Below are 18,422 nucleotides of genomic sequence, written 5' to 3' on the forward strand. Positions count from 1 at the left end.
CTTGGACCTACTCCTAGATACCATCTCAATTTCAGGAAACTTTTTATTTGAGGGAGGGGAGGAATATGTATCTTAGAATTGATGAAGTATATAGGGTGTATTATTTCATTTAAGTCCACATAACAATGCTGTTAGGTAGGTATTATCACAAAAACACTCATTTCACAGATGAGGAAACTGGGCTTAGGAAGCTGAGAAATTTGCCCAAAACTAAAGAGGGTTAATTCTGTTGTCATGGTTTCACCAGCAACTTTCAGACCTTGAAGCCACAAAACAAGGCTTGTGAATGCTTGGGTTGAATCACTTTTTGTGGAGCCTCAAAGCCCCCCATACCCACTGAGTCAGTAAGACACAGAGACAGGATTAGAACAAGATTTTTTTACTCTGAATCCCAAAGTCTTGCCACCACACTGCACCTCAGCCTCTTTGGAAAAGAAATGCTATCAACCACTTCCTCTTATAGAAATTTATATTTCCTGCTACCCCTCCAAAGACATATTTCATTTTACTTTCATGTGTAATTATGCAATTATTGTCTTGTCTTCCCTGTGTTCTCCTTACTTGCTGCAAATAATAAATGCTATCTTCTCTCAAAAAAAAAAAAAAAAGTCTTCTGTTCAGAAGTTTTAGGAATTCAGCAAAGGATCTGTCCCCACAAACTCCATTCCTAACCCCTGTCCCCACAGCCAGACAAGACATCCCTTTGGGTTAAGACATTAAAGTCCCTTTCCTTTCAAATTGCACATCTACCTGGAAGTAGAAACTCAACAAGGAAGCTATTCTTCCTTATTAAGTTAACAAAAACATATTATTCAAAAGTACTAACACCGAAGGATTCCTGGGAGGAAGGCAGAGTGTTGGTCCTGGCAGACTTTGTTTACGGAGGTGAGGTCCTGAATAGCCAGGGGCAGCAATGCTGTGGTCCTTTTCACTTCCGTTCTACCTAGCCTGTTGCAGTTAATAAAACCAATTGATTAGTTCCTGGTGCAAAGCTCCTCTTGGCCATTAAGCCAGCACCACCAAGTCCAGTGCTTCAAGGGACGACATACAAGCAGGCCTGCTGCCATTGCCACATTTGGGACTGTCCATCATCAAGGACATCATCACTGACCACTGGCCTGAGCTTCCTGTCTCCCTTCTCCATGATTTATGGGAAGCCAAGGTTTACAGAAGGAGTTTAGTGTAGGGTCCTTGAGCTTCCTTGAAATTACACACCAAGCCGTTGCAGGCGTAAGGTGAGACTGCATTTCTTCAGGGAAAGAGTCCATAGCTTTCATCAGATGCTACAGGGATCTATAATCCCACTCGCCAAACGATTAAGAACCACTATTTCAGGAGACAAGCACTGAGACAAAAGTTAGTACAGGTCTCAGGGAGATGCTCACACGAAAAACATAGTCAACCTTTTTTTTTTTTTGACCACAAGAGCATTCTTTTTTTAAAAAAGAAGATGCATGTGTATGTACATGATACAGAAAAGGTTATTACATTTAACTGGTTTATAATGTTTTTAACTTGTTAAATAATCAGTTAAGAATTTCTGATTATTATTAAATCATTAAAATAATGACTTAAGATTTACTTCTTTAGAATGGTTTGTATTATAATACTAGAAGAGTTATCAACCTTTCACTTTTAAAGTACTGGACCATTTTATTTTGCATAATACAACTTAGCAAGAATTCTATTTTTGGCCATAAGTCAGACTACTAAACAGAAAATATTGAGCGGTATAGAAATCACCCTACCCCAGTTTCATTTTGACCTTCTTCTCTGTAGCTATTTTTTAATATATTTATTGTGTTTAGAAATACATTATTTATTACTTGAACTCAAGCAGTAACTTGTTTCTGTTAATATAAAAAAGTTCTGCCAACTCAGCCAGCTTCCTGAATCAACAAAAATGGTGATATCATTAAGGGTTACTTAAGAAGAAGAAAGCAGCTTTCTTAGGAAACTAGCTTATCTTGTTTGACCTTTGTCTTGCTTCCTTGATCCATCTTCCTCTGACGTACAAAATGCTTTCATCTCGTACTGCTGTCCCTGCAGACCCTTCCAGTCCTTGTCCCATCACCCCACCCTAATTTTGGATTCTGAATCAGGCCTTTCCCATTTGTAATTGAGAGAAAAGACCTACAATTGGCTTGAGAAAAACTGTAAACTGGGATGACATACCCTTCAAACAGGGATGGTTGTTCAGCACTGGTCACACGTACATCCAAAGTCATATGTTATCTCCTTCAATGCCACCCCTTCAAAAGGGTTTGTTAAACTTACTACAAATAAAGGAGGTAGCAGGTTTTTTCACTTCTTAAATTGTTGGCTTTGGAGTTTGGTTATTTGTTTTTTTCCTCCATTTCTGCAAAGAAGAGCACTGAATCTCTCTGCCCTTCTCCAATCCTACTGACCACAGCAAAGCAAACATCTGGTGATGTGAGAGCAGATAAATCCAAAATCCTTGACATCATTCCTACACCTGGTGAATGTCCCACCTTAGAAGTGCTCACCTCCTCTCAGTAGATGCCAAAAAACTCACTTTCCCTGCTACTCTTGCAGCTAAGGCCTCATCCACGTGATCCAAACTCTGCTAGTCAGATGTTCTTACACAAGTCTTCATTTGAAAAGGAGCCACAGGAGGAGGCCAACTGTGCAGAATGCATTTCCTAGAAAAGGTGGTAGTGGGTGTCTAGCTCTCATAGGCAACAGCAGCATGAGTTGTGCTGTGGAGTCTAGACCTGGAGGCAGCAGCAGAAGCCCTTTGCTGATTCAACCCAAGGCATGGCTGGTCTAAGCATTGTTCTGGCTTCCTGACCTCCAAGCCTGACTCTCTGACCCGCCTGGAGATTTTGAGAGTGTCTTAATATCCTTTAATAAAGTCGTTTTCTGCTTAAACTATGGTGAGTGGGTTCTGTTGTCAGCAACAAAGATCCTTGAGACACAATGCCCATGGAGCCCTACCTGGTTTCCAGGCAACCTGCTTCTCCCGTTCCATCTGGCAGCATTCCCCCTTCTCACGGGGCCTTTGTCCCCTCCTCCAATGGGTTAAGTGCCTTCCTGCCTCAGGCCTCCATGCCAGCTGTCCCCTCAGCTGGGAATGCTCTGTCCTTGCTTTAACTCTGGCTCCCTCCAAAACTCAAAAAGCATCTCAAAACTGATGAGGTTAAGTCCCCCTCACACACAGCCTCTTAGCATCTCACAGTTGCCTTCATGGTCCTTATCACAATTGAAATTAAGTACTTATTTGGTTAATTAGTGTTTTTCTTCCCAAACAGACTGTATAAATTATATTAACTAACATTTATTGAGCTCTTTCTAAATACTAGGAAGCCTTCGAAGCACTTGACATGGATTATTTCATTTAATCTTACTGCAACCCTGGGAAACATGTTATTATAACACCCATTTTACAAATGGAGAATATGAGGCCAGGAAATCTGACTCCAGATCACACTCTTAATCCCATCTGTGATCTCCATAAGTGGGTGCCTGCCCCCGCAGAAGTTGTACAAGATAAGCCATTGGAGGGTAGGAAAAATTATGAGGCTGTATCTATCTCTATAAATATGTGTATATTTAATTATCTCACCCTAATTATTTTATCTTATATGTCCATTGTACAGTGTACATAATATATTTTATGATATACATAATGAGCAATACATTACATAATGTATAAATAAATAAAAACAGCAAAGATAGGCTCAGTTTTTTTCCTAGAGAGACTTGCAATGAGTGAACTTTGGAGACCACTGCTCTCAGCTCTGTGAAAACAGGACTCCTGCCCATCAGTGTACCCCCCGCAGCCAGCACAGTGCCTGACACATAGCAGATACCCAGAAATATGTGTTGACTGAACAGTTGTCCCTCGCACCGTGACAGCCCTCAGCACTAACTAGGCAGAAAGCCCCCATGTCCCATCCATAAGTTCAGGTTCCCGATGTGCCTGTATCTGTGAAGACTCCCTCCCCTGCTCCTCCTCAAATTCGGACCCTGAGACCAGCTGTGTTCACCCAACCTCGAGGATCGCCCATCCCCGGCGGAGACTCACTTTTGGTTGTGCCAGAGGTGGCAGCAGCCCCTGGAGCAGCCTGTGGTTTCTGGGATTGTTTGCACTGACCTGCCATCACTGACAGTGAAGCCTGCGTGGAGCGAGGTGCAGCTCAGGCCATGCAACGTCGCCTGTGGAACGTCTGAGCACCCCAGGTCCTCTCTCTTTCTGTCTCTGCTGCCCTCTCACTCAAACTAATTTGAGCTCCTCCTTTCCCTGCAGTTACAAAGGCTCCTGGGGGCTTAGGGCGTGGAGGGGGGTCATGCCTGAGCAGGGAAGAAAGGGAACAGGACAACAGGAATTTTATCAAAGGGTGAGCGGGACCGACAACTTGAGACTGGGGCCCTTCTTCCTTCTCTGACAAAGGGCTGGTGAGAGTGGAATGTCACTGGAAAAAGTATTGCTAAATTAAAAACAAACTAAAATCACCATCTAATGTGGGTGAAAAGATGCAACTAGCCAACCACATGGGCGTGGATTTCCCACAGGGCCCTTGAAAGCACTACTATGGACACAGGCTCAGACCCCCTAAATATTATTCTTCAGTCATTGTTAGAATTCCACACCAGTTGAATTGTTTTTAGATAGGTTTGTGGGTTGTTTCTTCTCTAAAAATCTAAGAAATAGGAGGCTGGGTGGGGTGCAGGGGTAGCACAGAGAGGCCTGCGGAAACATCAGATCTAACCACCAAGGAACATCCGGAGTTGGAGGTCCCCAGGTCAGGGGAAGTGTCACTGAAGAGGTCAACAGCTGTATTTGCAGTTGCAGGTGCAGCCCTGCCCAGGGCAGCCCCTTGAGGTCAGCGGCTCTGTGAGCATCATTCCTGGAGCTAACTATGAACCACACACCAGGCTCCCACTGGCCAACCAGGTGTTGACTTTCCTTCTTGAATTTCCACCACCTTCAACACTGCCCATGGAGGTACAAACAGCAGGCACTCTTCCTCTATTGTACTGCCTCCTTTAGAGAGGAAGCAGCAAGTAACTGCGCAGAGTGGAGCTGGGTGGCCACTCCTGAGGCTGCACCCCTCCTGTGTGTTTGAAAACAAATGAGTTACTCTTTCCAAGTCCTCTGTGCAGAGACAGCTCTGAAGTCAGCCTTCTCCACATGGCCACCTGCCAGAATCTTTTGAAGCACATTTCTCTTTTTTTTTAAAAACACACAAAATTTGATGGAAACCTTCAACATGTTTTAAAAGATATTTTAAAGATACCTCAAAAAGACATTTCAAGAAATACATTTTAAAGATATTTTCTCTACAAATAGGTATTCAATGTGCATAGTCATCAATGCAGCAATCATTTAGTCAGAGCTCGCTATGTGCCAGGCAATTACCCTGAGAATGTTCTATGCAAAAAGCACACACACACACACACACACACACACATGTCCACCTGTGAAATCTGAACTAAAACATTAGCCATCTAATCTCGACATCAAATAAATTAATTGGTCAACACTGAAACTGATAGTAGGAAAATGTCTGTTCCTATCATCGCCTAGCTAGTGGGTCTCAATCAAGTGTATTCACTTGAATCACTTTGGAGCTTTTTAGAAGCACAAATGCCAAGGCCACACCTCAAACCCACTAAGTGAGAATTTCTGAGAATAGGCCCCAAGAATATATCCTTTGAAAATGTTCTCAAGCAATTTTGAAGTTTTCCCCTTGTGCAGAGCCGCTAACCTAGATGTTCTTAACAGTAGCTGAACAGCTTGAGATCCACATTACCTAGTTACCAGTGGCAAGCTCAAAACCAAATTTCTTTATCATTTGTAAATAATGGTCATTAACTGTGACCACATTTCATGAGCAGGGGCTATATGGCAGGGTGGGGGCACTTTCAGCTAAAGGCAGGTCCCATGCATGACAGACACCAGGACTAAGATGTCCCAAGCAAAAACGGACAAGGAGCCCAGGTATGACATTAGAGAAGGAAGGCAGGGAAACTACATCTAGTACTTAAGTAAATGCCCCAGAAATAAAATCCACCCCAGACACCAAGAGAGTGGCACAGGGTACCACAGACCATATCCAAACCTTACCAACTAGAAAGAGGGTCTACATTCCACCATTGGTTCAAGTCCCAGTTGGACGCACCCGATTAACGGCATCCCCTAATAGCTGGTAGATGGGCAAAGCAGGGGCCACCATTCCCCACACTAAAAAAAGGGCACAAACACAAAGGAATGTTAGTAGTGTCAGGGAAACCTGTTTATTTAAAGAGGTTCATTTTCACACAAGAAAAGGGTGGATAACAACAAACGTTTTCAAGCATTTTCTGTGGGAACTCTTCTAAGTGCCGTAAACAAACAAACCCAACACTACTATTAGATACCTACCATTACCAGAAGATCTCAGGTCAGGTCTCAATTAAAGCAGCTTCAGAACAGCAGGTTTTAAAACCTTGTTTCATCAATAAGATTCCCTGTGTTTCTGCCCTGGTGCTGTGCCCCTGACGTTGACTTTTGGACGTTCCAGCCATACCACAGGTCAGTGCTGTACGTGCTTTGGCCAGTGTGAACAAAGGAGGAGCGTCCCCATTAAGCACGACTGTGGCCACGATTACTAGCAACGGACTCTAAAGCAACGCTCTCCAACGAAAACAGAATGTGAGCCACAAATGTAGGCCACGTACACAGTGTTTACATTTTCTAGTAGCCACATTAAAATAAGTAAAACGTGAAGTTAATCTTAATGTATTTCATTTAGCCCAATACATCTAAAATGTTATCACCTTAATATATCCATATGAAAAAATTATTGATGAGATATTTTACATTCTTTTTTTCATGTTGTCTTTGAATTCCAGTGTATATTTTATATATATGTGTGTATATATATATACACATATATATATATTTCTATTTGAACTACCTACATTTTTTTAAGTTCCTTGAGGAATAATTAGGAATAATTGACAAATATAAATTTCAAGTGCTCAACAGCCACATGTGGCCAGTGGCTTCCATACTAGACATCTCCAGAGGAATGTACAGGTTAGCTCTAGGGAAGGGGTCGATGTCACCTCTCAGAGCTAACTTCAGAGGATGTAAGCTTTCTTTTGGTTTTTAAATAGCAGCTACTTTTTCCTTATACTCTCATCCTTAGAGGATAGGCGTCTATCATCCCTGGCTTGGATCTCTTCCTTTTTCAACCTGAAAATTATTTGGGATAATTCCTTTACATTTTAGGAGTCTCTTATGCAGAAACTTCTTTTAAACTGGCTAAAGCTAATCCCATCAGGACTTCCTTGTTTGAGTCTTTGGAATTTGGTGAATAAGAGCCTGTCAACCTTTCCTGGGCCTTTGGAATGTCTCTGACTTGCTCCACAGCCTTCGAGCTGTTCCAATGAGGCCTTCGAGCTGTTCCATGAGGAGGCCCAATCTTTCAAGAACCCGAGATGGTAATAATACAGTTGCTTTTGTACATCCCGAAGCCCCTTTGGTCTCAGCACCTGCCTTTCTCTGCAGTTGTCCTCAGTCTCTCCTGCTGTCCAGGGACCAGGGCAGCACTCAGCAGTCCCACTGCAGATGGCACATGTTCAGTGCAGAGAGCACATCTGGGGTTTGTACCTGCTTCAACCATGCCTACCTTTTTCGTGTCCCCCCTTCTTTTTTTTTTTTAACTGTTAATACACCTTGCTAAGGAAATTACATTCTGAAAGTACCCAAGGTCCTTTTCCATTGGCCTTTTTACTTTTGAAAAACAAGTTCTTTGAGAAGGCAAATCAGAATTCCAAAACCTCAAGCTTCAACAAGGAGTGGCCAGTCTGACAGCTACTACCATGTATGAACTCGTCTAATATTTTTAAAATCCTAAAACATAATTTGGGTGACTAATATCCCCTGGGATATGCCAGACACTAGGTTTCTTCCAACCCCACCCAAATTCCCAAGTGGATCTCAAAAACATGCTGTAGGAAAGCCTGTTCTGTTTGTTTTTAATGTACCAACACCTTCAAAGCTGAAGTTATGTGGTCAAGAAAATATTTCCCTCCTGCTGCATTAGCTGACTGTGGCTTAGAGGCCTTGGAAGGACAGCTGATGTGAGGCTTGATGTTTCAGTTGGTCACGGGCAGCCATGGTCCATGAAGAAGGCAAGCCCGACCTTCTAGTGCAACACCATAACCAGGGAGGGATGTGACTGTCAGGATTCTGAGAGGGACTTGAAAAGAAAAGGGGAGGATAGATGAAAAAGAGAGAAATGGGAGTACGGGAGGAGGCCTCAGTTGGCTGGGTGAGGAGAAACAACCTCTGTGGAGCGACAGGATTTACACCATAGGAAATATGGAAAGCAGGCCTTGGAGCCTTCCTTCAGGATGTGGGTTTGCTCCCTGCAGGATGCCCTTTCTCGTTAAAGTCTTTAAAATGTTAAGTATGAAAAAGACTAAGAGAAGCTGGGAGGGGGAGAGGGGAAATCGGCTATTCCTCATCAGATTTCACCTCTTAAACAATGCTCAGTGCCACCGAGAGGTCAGCAACTAGATGTTTTCTTCCTGCTCTCAGGGCCTGTGCTTCCTTCTCTCCCTGCCCTCTGTGGGTCTCAAGATTTTAATTATAGGGAAGGTGGAGATTTTGCAACTGCCTGAAAAGCAAGTCAGGCATTTTTTTTTTTTCTGGTCCTTTTAAATCCTGGGATTTTCCATCATTAGCCATCAAATGAATTCCTAAGGAGTTTTTTCTTGCTAATTCCTGTCTAGGTGATACTAGACGCGCATGTGTGCGTGCGCACACACACACACACACAATCACAGTATAGATTCTGGTTTGAGCAAACAGCAGGCAATATGTTATTAACAGTAGAAATTCTGAAATCTTTTGTTCAAAGAGGAGGACGTTTCCTGGGGTTTTCATGTGTTGAGCAGACAAGAAGCAAGGGAAGCGGTTGTCCATGGGGACCAAGGAGCTGGCATCAACTGTGGCGCTTGTGGCTGCCCCATCCGTAAACCACCCTTCAAGGAACGACTGTTCTGACTGTTCTGTTCCATCTGACTCACGATTGGGGCATTTATGTGAGCAGCTTGGAGGTCCTGGGGCCCATCATCCAAGAGGGATTGCAATGAAAGGGTTGGTGAGGGGAAAAGGCAAATATTGTATCACACACCTTAGAGGCTCTATTTCTAGTCAAGAAGTCCCTCTAGCTTCTCCCTTTCAGAGACTATCAGCTGTTAGTTGGCAGGGACCTGATTATTTTAAAACAATTTGTTTCACATATTAAACTCTTGACCTAAAAAGATCACTGACATAGTTCATGGTTTTTACAGTTTTTAAAAGTCCCATGCAAGAAGGGCCTCTTCGATCCAAGGTTTGCAGAGACATTTAAAAACAGGTAATCAATACATCAGAACAAAACTGTAATTCAAAAAGCTACATGCACCCCTATGTTCACAGCAGCACTATGGATAATAGCCCAGACTTGGAAGCAACATAAATGTCCATCTACAGATGAACATATACAGAAGATGTGGTACATATATGCAATGGAATATTACTCAGCCATAACAAAGAATGAAATAATGCCATTTGCAACAATATGGACGGAACTAGAGAGTGACATACTAAGTGAAGTAAGTCACACACAGAAAGACAAATGTTATATGATATCACTTATATGTGGAATCTAAAACATGGCATAAATGAACTTCCATGAAACAAAAACAGACTCACAGACATACAGAACAGACCTGTGGTTCCCAACTGGGGGTGGGGGGGTGGGAAGGGATGGATTGGGAGTTTGGGATTAGCAGATACAAACTGTTATATATAGAGAATGGATAAACAACAAGGTCCTACTCTATAGCACAGGGAACTATATTCAATATCCTGTAATAAATAATAAAGGAAAAAATATGAAAATATATGTGTATAACTGAATCCCTTTGCTGTACAGCAGAAACTAACACAATATTGTAAATCAACTACACTTCAATAAAATAAAACATTTTTAATATATAAAATAAAATAAATAAAAATGGGCCATCAACTGATAAATGGATTTTTAAAATATGGTCATCCATACAATGTGTTAGTCATAGAAAGGAATGAAGAAGTGATACATGCAACAACATGGATGAAGCTTGGAAACATCATGCTAAGTGAAAGAAGCCACAAAAGGCCATCTATTGTTTGATTCCATCTATATGAAATGTCCAAAATAGGCACATCCACAGAGACAGAGAGCAGATTCATGGTTACCAGGGATGAGGGAGAGAGGAAAATGAGTGAATGCTAATGCATACAGGGTTTCCTTTGGGGTGGTGAAAATGTTTTTGAACTAGATGATACTGATGGTTGCACTACATCGTGAATATAATAAATATTATTAACGGTAAATTTTATGTTATGTGTATTTTACCACCTGTTTTTTTTTACAAAGAGCCTGAGTTAAACAAACAAAAAAGAAGCCATATTGGTGACAGATGGTAATTAGACTTATTGTGGTGATCATTTCGTATAGAAATATCAAATCACTATGCTGTGCACCAGGAACTAACTGCTGTAGGTCAGTTATATATCAAAACAAACAAATAAACCCATAGAAAAAGAGATCTGATTTGTGGTTACCGGAGGCAGGGGACGGGGGGAGGGAGAATTGGATGAAGGTGATCAAAGGTATAAACTTCTAGTTATAAGCACCAGGGATGTAATGTACAACATGGTAAATATAATGATCACTGTATGCTATATATGAAAGTTGTTGCGAGTAAATCCTAAGAGTTCTCACCACAAGGAAAAAATTTTTTTCTATTTCTTTAATTTTGTATCTATATGAAATGATAGATGCTCACTAAATTTATTGTGGTGATTATTTCATGATGCATGTAAGTTGAATCATTGTGTTATACACCTTAAACAGTGCTGTACCTCAATTATAGCTCAATAAAACTGGAAAATACATACATACAAACAAACACCCTTCCAGGGAGCATATCTGAACCCTTGGAAGAAAAGAAGCCATACTACCCACCATCTTTAGTGAAGGCCTTACTACTCTTGCATTCAGCCTTGTTAAAAGCTTTCCTGAGGGCTCCATCCAGATGGCGGCGAAGTAGAGAGACGTGGAGTGCATCCCTCTCCACAGATGCATTGGGAATGCATGGAAGGAGGCAGTCATTCCCACAGAGAACCAGCTGAACACCAGCAGACGGCCTCGGACACCGGAAAGGGCTGCGGAGAACCTGACATAGCCGGTAGGGAGGCATCTACGAGGGCTCAAAGAGGGTGAAGCGGCGGAGCTGTGGCAGACGGGAGGGAGTGAGAAACATACGGAGGGTCCGCAGCGCAGCTCAGCGTTCCCGGACCGAGACATCGATCCGCGGCTGAACGGAGGGTCCAGGAGCGGGAGCGTGGGAACCGGAGAGCTGGTTCAGGGGGAGAAACATTGTTGCCGGTAGGGTGACGGACCGAGAGGACAGGAGGGAGGAGGTCCGCGGAGAGGAGTGCCGATCCCTGAGAGCTGCCCGGCCATGATGGCGGCTGGAGGCTGCAGGCTCCCGGGCGGCGGGGAGGAGCCGCGCGCATAGCCTCTCCCTCTCTTTCTGCGCCTCTGCAACAGGCAGCGGAGAGACGCCCTGCGGGGCCACATAAGGCGCTCAGGGATAACAAGTACCCTCAGGCGCTCGGGCGGGGCTAGATTAAAACTCCTTGCAACGCCAGCAGCAGGGAGGCTGCCGAGAGAAAAAAAAAAAAAACAAACCAGCATCAAAAAGAAAAAACCCCGAGAGAGGCCCAACTCTAAGACTTTCTGTGTACGCCTGAGCCACCAGCGCCCTCTGCAACAGGCACCTCCAAGCCTGACTGAAGCAACAGTGCGCCACTGCTCACTCACTCCCAGGAGAAGGAGCCACTATTGCACCCTCTCCCTCCCCACACACCGAGGCTTACAGACGAACAATAAAGGAACCTCTGCTGGTCACAGAATAACGCAAAAAAAAAAAAAAAAAACCCAAGGCAAGGAAAAGGACACTTACAGCTGAGACGCTAAGGAAACAGAAATAGTAGTATCAATACCTATTGAACTGGTCCATTCGGGGATCAGTTCTGGATTTTTTTTTTCTTTTTTTTTTTTTTTCCTTTCTCTCTTTTTTTTTTTTTTTTTTTTTTTTTTTGATTTATTAAATACGATCCTAGCCCTAAGGGATCTACAAGTTTTACAACATAATTTTATAAGGATATTTTTCACTCATTTTTTTTTTTTTTTTTTTTTTTTTTTTTTTTTTTTTTTTGCCTTTTAAAATACTTCTATATCTAGCTAAGTTTTTGGTAGTACGGACAAAATATCTTTCATACTTTCCTTTCATCCCTTTCTTTTATACACTTCTATTCCTTTCTTTTTCTTTGCATATTTCCAACCACATTACGCTCTTCTGTTCCCCTTTCTTCCAGCCATTTTAAGTGTATTTTATCTTAACATACTTATAAGCAACACTATCGGTCTGCTCAAACTCCTTGCTCTATTCTCCAGATGATGCACTGCCTTGGTATTAATATTAGGCTTTTGTCTTTATCTTAGTTCTTAGTACAGTTGTCTAATTACATTCTGAGAATCTCCATTCTCTCTGGTGGTACTCCAGCTCTTTTCTATATTTGATCCTAGCTTACAAAATCTCCCTGGATTGATGTCTGTATGTGTAGGGTGTTATTTGTTGTTTGTTTGCTTTTGCTTTTGTCTCTGATTCGTTCTGTTGCAGTTGTCAATTTCTGCTGGGTTTCTCTCTGAATATCTGATAGCACACTGGGGTTCTGTCAGGTCTTTCTAGAGCATTATGTCCTAACGGATTCAATAATTGTGTGTCTTATACATGTATGTGTTTCCTAGACTGAATATTCGTCTAATCCAATACTTGGACATTAGTCTGAGGCTTGGACAGTCTTCTATAAACACCTCTATCACCAGGACAAGCAACCCCAAAAGCTTGGACAACCATGAGGAAACAAAGAAACACCATGCAGGCAAAGGAGCAGGAAAAAAACCCACAAGACCAAATAAATGAGGAGGAAATAGGAAAAATGCCTGAAAAAGAATTTAGAGTAATGATAGTAAAAATGATACAAAATCTCGATAACAAATTAGAGAAAGTACAAGAAACAGTTCATAAGAACTCAGAAAAACAAACAGCAATGGATAACAAAATAACTGAAATTAAAAATACTCTAGATGCTCTAACCAGCAGAATGACTGAGGCAGAAGAACGAATAAGTGAGTTGGAAGATAGAATGGAAGAAATAAACGCCACAGAGCAGGAAAAAGATAAAAAAATAAAAAGACTAGAAGACAGCCTCAGAGACCTCAGTGATAACCTTAAACGTACCAACATTCGAATTATAGGCATCCCAGAAGAAGAAGAAAACAAGAAAGGGTCTGTGAAAATATTTGAAGAGGTTCTAGTGGAAAACTTCCCCAACATGGGAAAGGAAATAATTCACCAAGTCCAAGAAGCACAGAGAGTCCCATACAGAATAAACCCAAGGAGAAATACACCAAGACACATATTAATCAAACTAACGACAATTCAACACAAAGAAAAAATATTAAAAGCAGCAAGAGAAAAGCAACAAACAACATATAAGGGAAAACCCATCAGGATAACAGCTGACCTTTCTACAGAAACTCTGCAGGCCAGAAGGGAATGGCAGGATATACTGAAAGTCCTGAAAGAGAGAAACCTACAGCCAAGAATACTTTACCCAGCAAGAATCTCATTCAGATTTGAGGGAGAAATCAAAAGCTTTCCAGACAAGCAAAAGTTAAGAGAATTCAGCACCACCAAACCAGCCTTACAACAAGTGCTAAAGGAACTTCTCTAAGTAGGAAACACAAGAAAAGGAAAACACCTACAAATACAAACCCAAAACAATTAAGAAAATGGTAATTGGAACACACATGTCAATAATCACTTTAAATGTAAATGGATTAAATGCTCCAACCAAAAGACACAGACTGGCTGAATGGATACAAAAACAAGACCCTTCTATATGCTGCCTACAAGAAACCCACTTCAGACCAAGGGATACATATAGACTGAAAGTGAAGGGATGGAAAAAGATATTCCATGCAAATGGAAGTCAAAAGAAAGCTGGAGTAGCAATACTCATATCAGACAAATTAGACTTGAAAGTAAAGACTATTAAAAGAGACAAGGAAGGGCACTACATAATGATCAAGGGATCCATCCAAGAAGAACATATCACAATGGTAAATATCTATGCCCCCAATATAGGAGCACCTCAATACATAAGGCAAATGCTAACAGCTATAAAAGGGGACATCGACAGTAACACAATTATAGTGGGAGACTTGAACACCCCACTTACATCAATGGACAGATCATCCAAACAGAAAATAAATAAAGACACACAAGCTTTAAATGACACATTAGACCATCTCGACTTAATTGATATTTATAGGACATTCCATCCAAAAACGACAGACTACACTTTCTTCTCAAGTGCACACGGAACATTTTCCAGGATAGATCACATCCTGGGTCACAAATCAAACCTCAGCAAATTCAAGAAAATTGAAATCATATCAAGCATCTTCTCAGACCACAATGCCATGAGACTAGATATCAATTACAGGACAAAAACTGCAAAAAATACAAACACATGGAGGCTAAACAATTCACTATTAAACAACCAAGGAATCACTACAGAAATCAAAGAGGAAATCAAAAAGTATCTAGAAACAAATGACAACGAAAACACAACAACCCAAAACCTATGGGACGCAGCAAAAGCAGTTCTAAGAGGGAAGTTTATAGCAATACAGTCCTACCTTAAGAAACAAGAAAATGATCGAATAAACAACCTAACCTTACACCTCAAACAACTAGAGAAAGAAGAACAAAGAAACCCCAAAATGAGCAGAAGGAAAGAAATCATAAAGATCAGAGCAGAAATAAATGAAAAAGAAAGGAAAGAAACCATAAGAAAAATCAATAAAACTAAAAGCTGGTTCTTTGAGAAGATTAACAAAATTGATAAACCATTAGCCAGACTCATCAAGAAAAAAAGGGAGAAGATGCAAATCAACAGAATTAGAAATGAAAAAGGAGAAGTCACAACGGACACCTCAGAAATACAAAACATCATGAGAGACTACTACAAGCAACTATATGCCAATCAATTGGATAACCTGGAAGAAATGGATACATTCTTAGAAAAATACAATCTTCCAAGACTGAACCAGGAAGAAATAGAAACCATGAACAGACCAATCACAAGTACAGAAATTGAGGCAGTGATTAAAAATCTCCCAACACACAAAAGCCCAGGACCAGATGGATTCACAGGCGAATTCTATCAAACATTTCGAGAAGAGTTAACACCTATCCTTCTCAAACTCTTCCAAAATATTGCAGAAGGCGGAGCACTCCCAAACTCATTCTATGAGGCTACCATCACCCTGATACCAAAACCAGGCAAAGATGTCACAAAAAAAGAAAACTACAGACCAATATCACTGATGAATATAGATGCAAAAATCCTCAACAAAATACTAGCTAACAGACTGCAACAGCACATTAAAAAAATCATACACCACGATCAAGTGGGGTTTATCCCTGGGATGCAAGGATTCTTCAATATACGCAAATCAATCAACGTGATACATCATATCAACAAATTGAAGGATAAAAACCATATGATCATTTCAATAGATGCAGAAAAAGCTTTTGACAAAGTTCAACATCCATTTATGATAAAAGCTCTCCAGAAAATGGGCATAGAAGGAAATTACCTCAACATCATAAAAGCCATATATGACAAACCAAAAGCCAACATTGTTCTCAATGGAGAAAAACTGGAAGAATTCCCTCTAAGAACAGGAACAAGACAAGGGTGTCCACTCTCACCACTGTTATTCAACATAGTTTTGGAAGTGTTAGCCACAGCAATCAGAGAAGAAAAAGAAATTAAAGGAATCCAAATTGGAAAAGAAGAAGTAAAATTATCACTCTTTGCAGATGACATGATACTATATATAGAAAACCCTAAAGACTCTACCAGAAAACTGCTAGCACTCATTGATGAGTTTAGTAAAGTAGCAGGATACAAAATTAATGCACAGAAATCTCTTGCATTCCTATACACGAACAACGGAAGAGCAGAAAAAGAAATTAAGGAAACTCTCCCATTCACCATTGCAACCAAAAGAATAAAATACCTAGGAATAAACCTGCCTAAGGAGGCAAAAGATCTGTATGCAGAAAACTTTAAGACATTGATGAAAGAAATCAAAGATGACATAAACAGATGGAGGGATATACCATGTTCCTGGATTGGAAGAATCAACATCGTGAAAATGACTGTACTACCCAAAGCAATTTACAGATTTAATGCAATCCCGATCAGATTACCAATGGCATTTTTCACAGAACTAGAGCAAGAAATCTTACGATTTGTATGGAAACGCAAAAGACCCCGAATAGCCAAAGCAATCTTGAGAAGGAAAAATGGAGTGGGTGGAATCAGGCTTCCTGACTTCAAACTATACTACAAGGCCATAGTGATCAAGACAGTATGGTACTGGCACAAAAATAGAAAGGAAGATCAATGGAACAGAATAGAGAACTCAGAAGTAAGCCCAAACACATATGGGCACCTTATCTTTGACAAAGGAGGCACGAGTATACAATGGAAAAAAGACAGCCTCTTCAATAAGTGGTGCTGGGAAAATTGGACAGCAACATGTAAAAGAATGAAATTAGAACACTTCCTAACACCATACACAAAAATAAACTCCAAATGGATTAAAGACCTACATGTAAGGCCAGACACTATCAAACTCCTAGAGGAAAACATAGGCAGAACACTCTTTGACATACATCAAAGCAACATCCTTTTTGACCCACCTCCTAGAATCATGGAAATAAAATCAAGAATAAACGAATGGGACCTCATGAAACTTAAAAGCTTTTGCACAGCAAAAGAAACCATAAACAAGACTAAAAGGCAACCCTCAGAATGGGAAAAAATAATTGCCTATGAAACAACGGACAAAGGATTAACCTCCAAAATATACAAGCAGCTCATGCAGCTTCATACCAAAAAAGCAAATAACCCAATCCACAAATGGGCAGAAGACCTAAATAGACATTTCTCCAAAGAAGACATACAGATGGCCAACAAACACATGAAAAGATGCTCAACATCACTCATCATCAGAGAAATGCAAGTCAAAGCCACAATGAGGTATCACCTCACACCAATCAGAATGGCCATCATCACAAAGTCTGGAAACAACAAATGTTGGAGAGGGTGTGGAGAAAAGGGAACTCTCCTGCACTGTTGGTGGGACTGTAAGTTGGTACAGCCACTATGGAAAACAATTTGGAGGTTCCTTAAAAAACTACAAATAGAACTACCATATGATCCAGTCATCCCACTCCTGGGCATATACCCAAAGAAAACCATAATCCCAAAAGAAACTTGTACCATCATGTTTATTGCAGCACTCTTTACAATAGCCAGGACATGGAAGCAACCTAAATGCCCATCAACAAATGAATGGATACAGAAGATGTGACATATATATACAATGGAATATTACTCAGCTATAAAAAGGGATGAGATGGAGCTATATGTAATGAGGTGGATAGAACTACAATCTGTCATACAGAGTGAAGTAAGTCAGAAAGAGAAAGACAAATATTGTATGCTAACTCACATATACGGAATATAAAAATGGTACTGATGAACTCAGTGACAAGAACAGGGAAGCAGATACAGAGAATGGACTGGAGAACTCGAGGTATGGGAGGGGGCGGGGGGTGAAGGGGAAACTGAGAAGAAGCGGGAGAGTAGTACAGACATATATATACTACCACCTGTAAAATAGTCAGTGGGAAGTTGTTGTATAACAAAGGGAGTCCAACTCGAGGATGGAAGATGCCTTAGAGGACTGGGGCAGGGAGGGTGGGGGGGAATCGAGGGGGGGGGCGTCAAGGAAGGGAGGGAATATGGGGATATGTGTAAAAAAAACAATTGATTGAACCTGGTGTACCCCCAAAAAAAATAAAAAAAATAAAAAAAAAAAAAAAAAAAAAAAAAAGCTTTCCTGAGTTAATCAACCACCAATTTTTCCCAATCAGCCCCAAAAGGGAACGATTTGATTAGGTAGGCCAGCTCCAGACAACTACATGCACACCGACCTTGGTCTGTCTTAATCACCCAAACACCGCTGTCTCAGTGCAAGCCCCCCAACAGCTTCTCACACAGGAGATAGAACTCAGTCGCGCAGAGATTTTCTTCAAACCAGGAAACAACCGAGAGATTCATTTCACACTGGGAATTTTCCTTCACTGAAACGCAAAGGTGGTTCAAGGATCTGAGTCTTTGATTGCACGACTCCTTTGGCGTAAATAAAAAGGCA

General features: G+C 41.1%; 1 long non-coding RNA gene across 1 annotated transcript in view; it reads right to left on the reverse strand.

The window, feature by feature from the left end:
- Nucleotides 1-18,422, reverse strand: part of LOC130859605 (uncharacterized) — a 79,188-nt gene that overhangs the window by 53,963 nt on the left and 6,803 nt on the right. The window contains exon 2 of the long non-coding RNA XR_009055226.1: nt 6,092-6,208. This is a non-coding gene — a long non-coding RNA (uncharacterized LOC130859605). The remainder of the gene's footprint in view (nt 1-6,091; nt 6,209-18,422) is intronic.

The sequence above is a fragment of the Hippopotamus amphibius genome, chromosome 8 (assembly GCF_030028045.1).
Source record: "Hippopotamus amphibius kiboko isolate mHipAmp2 chromosome 8, mHipAmp2.hap2, whole genome shotgun sequence".
Lineage (NCBI taxonomy): Eukaryota > Metazoa > Chordata > Mammalia > Artiodactyla > Hippopotamidae > Hippopotamus > Hippopotamus amphibius.